Source organism: Suncus etruscus, chromosome 13 (assembly GCF_024139225.1).
Source record: "Suncus etruscus isolate mSunEtr1 chromosome 13, mSunEtr1.pri.cur, whole genome shotgun sequence".
NCBI lineage: Eukaryota > Metazoa > Chordata > Mammalia > Eulipotyphla > Soricidae > Suncus > Suncus etruscus.
Window position 1 is genome coordinate 57,625,940 of NC_064860.1, and position 6,844 is coordinate 57,632,783.

The window sequence follows — 6,844 nt, forward strand, 5'->3', positions numbered from 1 at the left end:
ATTATCTTCAAAAAATTATCTTGTTTTAGGTTAATTTCTTGACCCTATAATGTTGTTAAAACTGTATTTATCAGCATGGATTTTTTTGTTTTGTTTTATGCCCTACTGCAAAGAAAAATTTTCGTAGCCAACCTTAGTGCTTTAATACTAGTTTGCACAGGGAAATGCATAATGTGAGAGTTTTAAAATTTTTCAGCTATTCTTGTGAATGTTTCTCAATTGTTATATGTTTTATTGTATGTTATATGTCAATTAGTTCTCAAAGTATATCTGCAAAAATATCCTAATGTCTTTGTGCACAGAAGTAGATGGAAAAGTACTTGGATATTATAGACCCTTATTGCAGTGTTAATTATAAGAATGTTTAGCAAACTATATATATTTGCAGAAAGGTTCTTGTGATTTTGTTTAGAGAAGTTTATGGAAGGTAACTAGGATGTTCTCATAATTTATTATGTTCTCATAATAAATTGTAAAAATTGTAAAATTTTACATTGTAAATTGTAAAATGGTAAAAATTGTAAAAATGTTTAAGAATTTCCAAGTTGTGCTCTCTTCGGCAGCACATATACTAAAATTGGAACGATACAGAGAAGATTAGCATGGTCCCTGCGCAAGGATGATGCACAAATTCGTGAAGCGTTCCATAAAAAAAATTTTTCCAAGTTAAGTGTATATGTACATAGGTTCTAATGTTTATATTCAGAGAAATCTATGAAACATGTATGATATGTATAAGATATGGAAAAGGCTTATTGTTTTAAGAATAATGTATTCAATTTAAACTTTGATGCTTTAAATTCTGATCTGGAGTTCCTGCCATTGGCAGAGAAAAGTAGAACACAACTTTTGTAACATTTTTCATGTTTTCTTTTGTGTTTTATTTTAAACAGAAAGGGTGGAAATGTAAGGTGAGAGTAGCTATAACCCTAAATGAAAGTGTTTCCCAAGTTCTTCTGCCCAGTAACCACTTCCTTAGATATGTAAACACATACCAGAGAGTTTTTTTGTTTCTTGTGAGCTTCCCCCTCCTGGTATGGGGAATTGGTTTGAATAAAGAAAGGAGTGCTGGCTTTTGGTGGGAACAGAAGGAACACATGGCAGAGAGGCCATGAGGCAAAAAGCAGACTGACTCCAGTGAATCTTTTCCTAGCTGCTTGTTGTATTATTTCTTCACTGCTATCCTGCTTCATCAGACCCATCTGACTAAGAGGTTACAAACATTGTGCCTGGGGTGGTCTCAACACTCTTAGAATCTCATTTTATAGTGCTATATTTTTTTTTTAAATTTTTTTCCTTTTCTTTTTTGAGAGAGAGACAGAAAGATAATGTTTCACTCATATGAAGTTTAGATTCTATTTACTCCCTACAATAACGATTTTTTTTTCTAAAAATATTTTTGAGCCACGCTCAAAAAACAGTGCAAGGCTAACTTATGGCTCTGCACTAAGGCTTTGAATACCTAATGCATTGACTGGACCATATGGGGACCTGGGGGTGAATCTATGTTGACATTATTCAAGACAAGTGACTTTCCCACTTGTACTATATCTCTAGTCCCTATAGTAATAATTTTTAAATTGACCTAAATAAATTATAAATTATTTTTAATTGACTTTCTTATAAGTTTGGTTAACATTAAAAATAAATATTCTAAGTGCTGAGAAATACTTATTTATTTCTTCATGTATGAAGATAAGATATACAAAATTGGTAAAGTCACTTAAATAATAGATGCCCTTACTGATGGTTTCTTGTATGTTTATGGTTCTTTCTTTTTAATTACTATATACATTGAAAACACCCAATTGTTTTCATTTAAAAGAATTTTGTCAGTGTTTAATATATTTTATCAATCACATTATTTTTATTATAGTTATTCTAAGTTATTTATTCATTTTTATTTTTGGTGGGAACACCCTGTGACGATCAGGGGTTACTCATGGCTATGAGCTCAGAAATCGCTCTTGGCATGGGGGACCATACGGGACACCAGAGGATCAAACAAAGGTCCATCGATTGGCTGCGTGCAAGGCAAACGCCCTACTGCTGTGCTATTGCTCCGGCCCCATATTTATTCATTATTTTATTTATTGTTTTCTGGGGTCCAGAGATGCTATGGGCTTACTCCTAGGTCTATGCTCATAGATCTCTCTTGATGGTGGTCAGGGAGCCATATCAGTGCCAGAATTGTTCTGAAGTCAGCTGTATGCAAGGAAAATACCCTTTACTATGTCACTGGCCCCAATAATTTTTTTATAATTAGCAAATCAAATTAATATCATGAATTATGTGGAAAATTACATTAATTACATAATTCCAAGATAACTTGATAATTGAATCAATTTCAGATCATTTAGAAAGACTTGATATTTCAAGTATGTTTTCAAAATGACTGAGAATGCATTTGGTACAAAATATGAACTACTATAAAATTGCTTTTAATTATTTTTAAAAACCTCCAAGAAAAGTTTTTGTTCTATATCTTTCAATTGAGTAAATAAAATTTTTATATGTGGTTTAGATTCTCATAATTCTTTTTGGGGAAATAAAAACTAAATTTAATTTTATTATTTTTAAACTCTGTAGATTTGTTCTTTTCATAACCATGTATACTATCACCCACTGAGTATACATGATTGATTTGAAGCTTGTCATAGATGTATATGTAAAAACTTGAAAGTTATGTGTAATTTTTTGAGACTTTAAGCTCTTGAGAACTTAATACATAAGTTGAATTTGTTATTTAATTATTTGGGCCAAATAGGTCACTTAATTATTCATTCTATTACTCTCCAATGGTTTAGCAAGTTTTCTATTTTGGCTAAATATATAAAAACTGTAAAAGAATTTTGTTTGTGTAAAGTCCTATTGGAGAGAATTTTACTCCTCTGAGTATAGAAGACAATTTGAAATATCTATTTCCAGTACCATTTATTGCATTCACGTTGCTATATTGAAACATTTTCATTTTCATGCTATTATTGAAAGTCTCCACAGATTTAAAATAATATCTAAAGTTTGGCAGGGAAACTGAGAACTTCTATTTACTTCTTTACCTCCCTAAAATACAAAGTGCATCCAAGTAATAAAAAAGCAGTTCTCAAGACTTTCTTGAAAAAAAAGATAACAATAAAAAAGCCACTTTAATGCATTTCTATAAGTTCTAAGGCTGTTTGGTTCAAACTAAGTGGTATACCAAAGCAAAATTAACCACAGCATGAAATGGTCTTTCTAAAATTTAGAACACAAAATGTACTTTAAAGGCAATAATTTAAAGATAAACTGCCAATACTAAAATTCAAATATTATACAGGCTGGTGATACTTATCAAATGGTAGAGTTCAATTAACAATTCTCTAGGATATATAATACCTAGAACAATTTCCAGAATCAGAAAACTAGCACTCAGAATTACTACCCATGCCATTTTTCTAGTACTACTGTGCATGCCCTTCAGAATTAACAAAAACAACAGAGTGCAGGGAATATATTCAGGTATCCACATGATAAACATGTCCTCCAGCCTTCTTAGTTGTCTTTCTACATCTTATGAACAACCTAATGTGATTCAGGGAATAAACAGATGGACTGATAAAACCACAATATTAAAATGTCTTCCTTTGTGTAGTATCTCTAGTCTTATAGTAGCCAAGTCTTTTTTTTTTTTTTTTTGGTTTTTGGGCCACACCTGGCGGTGCTCAGGAGTTACTCCTGGCTGTCTGCTCAGAAATAGCTCCTGGCAGGCATGGGGGACCATATGGGACACCGGGATTCGAACCAACCACCTTTGGTCATGGATCGGCTGCTTGCAAGGCAAACGCCGCTGTGCTTCTATCCAGGCCCGTAGTCAAGTCTTTTTAGTCTTTAATTTGTATTAGTTTTTAATATCAAGTTTTTGTCTTGATTACAAACATAATGTTTTAAAATATAACTATTTACATATTATATTATTATATTATATTATATATTAATATATTGTAATATAATTATAATATCCATACTATTATATAAGTATAATATAAATTAATATTTATATTATAATATATCATTCCAGTATTTCCAATTTCTTTGTTTTTTTTTTTTTTTTGGTTTTTTTTTTTTTTTTTTTTTTTTGGTTTTTGGTTTTTGGACCACACCCAGCAGTGCTCAGGGCTTACTCCTGGCTGTCCACTCAGAAATAGCTCCTGGCAGGCACGGGGGACCATATGGGACACCGGGATTCGAACCAACCACCTTTGGTCCTAGATTGGCTGCTTGCAAGGCAAACGCCACTGTGCTATCTCTCCGGGCCCTAATTCCTTGTATACAGTTAAGGTTGTGAAGAGATTTCTGACATCCTCAATTTCACTACTTTTACCTTGAATTTGAATCTCTGGTCTGAAAAATTTAAAAACTCACTCTGAATTGTTCAGTTCAAATGATAAAAACAAATGAAGGTCTGTTGGAACTGTCTAAGAATATTATTATAGATCATCTACTGAATTTCTTAAGATGAATTTCTGATAAATAACTGATAAATTTTAATTGATAAACATATAAACTTCTGATAAATAAATATAAAATGAATACAATGTCTAATACACCTTCAAATTTGCATATAATATTAGATAAATATTAACTGATTTTGACAAAATAATAAATAATAATTTGTGGTACAAACTTTTGGAATCATTCATTTATAGGATTTATGAAATTATTAGGTTCAGTTAATTGTGTAACAGTGAGAGTAGATATTCTGAATTTTTATGAAACACATCAAATAATTTTTATGAAACACATTAAATAATTATTGGTGGGCAATAAAACTAGAGACATCATTTTGTTTAAACATGGCTCTGAAAATACACATAAAATTATATAATTTGATCATTTTGGTAATTTTGAACCTTATATATATATTTTTTACATTTTTATAAGGAAAACCTTCAGTCAAATTTTTGGGAGTCAGTAAGGCACTCCTAGAAATGTTTAATTATTAGTGCAGGATGGAGATTAATTTCAATGATTAACCTTGAATTTCTTTTTTTTTTTTTATCCAAAGCACTGACTATATTATCCCTGTAGCTCTTTTTTTAACAAAGAAATGGCTTGTACAGTTACTTATTTTATGGGGTTAGTATCTCTTAATGTCAGCAAGATTATAGAGCAAATGATAAAATATACAACAAAATCAAAACCACATTTTACTCTAAGGAATTTTTATGGGCTTAGCATTTTATGTAGCATATTATTTAAGGTTATTAAACTATAGGACATGAGATATACCTTATAATTATAATTTTTTTTGCTGTTTTACTGTTACTTTATTTTTTATAATTATCTTTATTTAAACACCGTGATTACAAACATGATTATAGTTGTATGATTACAGTCATGTAAAGAACACCCCCCTTCACCAGTGCAACATTCCCACCACCAATTTTCCAGATCTCCCTCTTCCCCACCCCCCACACTTGTACTCGAGACAGGCTTTCTACTTCTCTCAAGGCTATAGGCAGCAGTGCTTAGGAGAAAAATTGGTGCTGAGACTCTAACTTAGGATCTTGCACTTGCTAGGAATGCATGTAGAGTTGTCAGCAATTTAATTTCAAAACAGAGATTGCTCTGTTGAAAGAAAGCAATTATAATAAACTTTAGATTTCTAAAATTGCAAGCAATTTTAAAATAGTAAAGTTACAAATATATGTATTATGCATAAGTACACATGAATAATGAGAAACATTATTTAATACAGTGAAAACTGAGCGATTTGAGTGATAGCCAATACAATGAAGTTTAATACTGAAAAGTTGTGTTTTTTTTCAATTGTGGGCATAAATAAATTCAGTCACTATATGTGGACCTTTAGTATAATAACATTCGATGGAGAAAAGAGAAGAAATATAAATATATAGTTTTAAAACTTTTAAGTGGTTTTCAAAATAGATATATTTCAGAGCTATTAGACTGTAAGTCTAAAATAATAAAAGAAAGATAAATTGCATATGATATCAGAAAAGGGAGTGGATAGTAATCTGTAATGAATGCTTCAGGGAATGGGAAAGATAACAAATATAACTTACAGTCTTTAAATTTTTCAGAAGTTTTGTCTTTTATTTGCTCAGCTAACATAAATGATTCTATTTTTAATGGGGAAGTATATTCAACTCATACATAAAAGAGATATATGTTTCAATCTCTCAATAGATTTAGTAAAAGTAAAAAAAAAAGCAAATCAATATTTGTATTTCAAGTTACAAAGAAATGAATATATTTTGTAATGTAAAATGCTTTTTGTGAATATATTATTTTGCTGTTACAGTAGAGCAATATTCATGAAAAATAACTTTCTTTTATGGGGTTGTAGTTCCTGTCTCCTTTTTGGGGTATATAATGAAAAAATGTATTCATTTTAACTGAGTCCTGAAATAACTGTAACTCATCACCAAAAGATATTTGACTATCAGCAAATCATTTCTCAAATTTCATGTTTATGAAACAGCAACAAATAACAAATATTTTAGTAACCTATATACTTCTTCTCTTAATTTTATTCAGAGTAATTTATAGTACATTCTATAGATAGTCATTAATTTATGACTATTTCTTAGCACACATATTCCTAACCTAACAAATATGACATTATTTTGTCATAAATGTTTTCATTTGATAATTGGCTGTGTAAAAGTTCATACAAAAATGGATAATGACTTCATACCAATATTTATAAAATATAATAAAAATTAATTTTTTAATTTAAGTATATATTATATATAGAATGAGACATGTGATTTCACTCATAATATAGGAAAAGGGAACATTTTAATTCATTAATTTAATTAATATTTCTATTAATTGAAAA

At 30.0% G+C, this 6,844-nt stretch overlaps 1 pseudogene; it reads left to right on the forward strand.

Annotated features, from left to right (window-relative positions):
- Window positions 1-547: 547 nt before the first annotated feature.
- Window positions 548-661, forward strand: LOC126026720 (uncharacterized; annotated as a pseudogene).
- The last annotated feature ends 6,183 nt before the right edge of the window (window positions 662-6,844 follow it).